The sequence below is a fragment of the Meleagris gallopavo genome, chromosome 1 (genome assembly GCF_000146605.3).
Source record: "Meleagris gallopavo isolate NT-WF06-2002-E0010 breed Aviagen turkey brand Nicholas breeding stock chromosome 1, Turkey_5.1, whole genome shotgun sequence".
Taxonomy (NCBI): Eukaryota; Metazoa; Chordata; class Aves; order Galliformes; family Phasianidae; genus Meleagris; species Meleagris gallopavo.
Window position 1 is genome coordinate 105,327,767 of NC_015011.2, and position 1,432 is coordinate 105,329,198.

At 55.7% G+C, this 1,432-nt stretch overlaps 1 protein-coding gene across 1 annotated transcript in view; it reads left to right on the plus strand.

Annotated features, from left to right (window-relative positions):
• Nucleotides 1–6: 6 nt before the first annotated feature.
• The window catches only part of ETS2 (ETS proto-oncogene 2, transcription factor), a 14,259-nt gene continuing 12,833 nt past the window's right edge, over nt 7–1,432 (plus strand). The window contains exon 1 of the mRNA XM_010723612.2: nt 7–191. The gene's annotated coding sequence lies outside the window, so the exon portion shown is untranslated. The remainder of the gene's footprint in view (nt 192–1,432) is intronic.

Sequence of the window (1,432 nt, forward strand, 5' to 3'; positions counted from 1 at the left end):
CGCCTCCCGCCCGCCCCTTTTCTCCTCCTCCAGGACTCTCCGCTGGGATCAAGCCGGCTGTGCCGCTGTTGTTGTCGGCCGGTTGTGCCACATCGAGGATATTTTGGTTCCCAGAGAGACAGCGGCTCTTTCTTTTATCCGTTTTTGGGAGAATTGCGTGTGCGCGGCGCCGCTGCGAAGCGGAGGAGCAGGTGAGCCGGGGTGCTCGCCCCGTGCCGTCCCATCTCACCCGCGGGCGGCGGCGGGGACCTGGCGGCGGTGGGGGGAAGGGGTTAATGGGCGGAGGGCGCTCCGGACTGGCTGCGGAGGGACCCCGAGGGCTGGGCTGTGCTATCGCCGCGCCCAACTTTTAGGTGGGAGAAGAGTGTGCGTGAGGAGGCGAAGCGGTTCTCTGTCGCCGGGCCCCCAGGAGCTGCTGTATCCGAACCGATCGGGAGCGAAATCCGTCTGTCGGTCGGCTTTTCAGGACTTGCCGTGGGATCGTGGCGTGCCGGCTGTGGGCGCGCACCTGGTCCTCACTGAAAAGGAGTCGATCAGAATTCAGGAGTATTAGTTAATAAGTGCCTGATCCTGTTGACCCTGTTCTGGTTCACCCACTCAGCTATGCGGGGGAGGCGAGGAAGGTGTCCTGCCGGCTAAACCAATTAGAGCTGGCAGGGAGCAGTCATCGGCGTTGCTGAGGAGCTGGGAGCCAGGCCCAGGCGCACCGTGTGTCTTGTCTGAACTCAACTCAAAACCAGCTGCAGCTTTCTGCATCGCTGGAGCTGCTCGGTCCTCTCGGTGCTGTGGTGTCTCCTCAGGTGTTTGGGGGCTCGTTGTGCTGAGGGGTGTGAGCTGAGCGAGGGAGAAAACCGGAGTGAAACAGATCTTCCTGTGTTGTTGGTAGAGCAGAGTGCTGCATGCCTTGTGAGAAGGCCACAGAATGAACAATCTGACATAGAAATACAAGGAGTCGGGTTAATGAGAAACGCTGGGTAGTGAGGGCTTCTTGGAGATCTTTTGTCTCAGCACCCAAAGTGCTTCTGAGGAAACAGAAAAATCAGGAAGGGAAGAATCTCCTAATCACAGAATTGCAGGGCTTGGAAGGGACCTCTGGAGATCCATCTAGCCCAGCTCCCTGCTAAAGCAGGTTTCCTTCAGCAGGTCGCACAGGAGAGTGTTCAGATGGGTCTTGAATATGTCCCGAGAGGGAGACTCAATCAATGGGAAGATGGGAAAGAGGAGTCCTGCAAAGGCCTGGGTAGCACCTGAAATTGTCAGAAATCCTATCCCTCACTGGAGATCAGATCTAGGATTACTGAAAGTGTGTGTAGTGTCCTCATGAATGCCTTCTGATTGTTGAGGCTTGCAGATAGTTTTCCTATGTACCTGTACAGGTTACAAAGGCCGTTAAAAATTCCATATATATAGGTTTTATTTGTTTGCTTAAAAA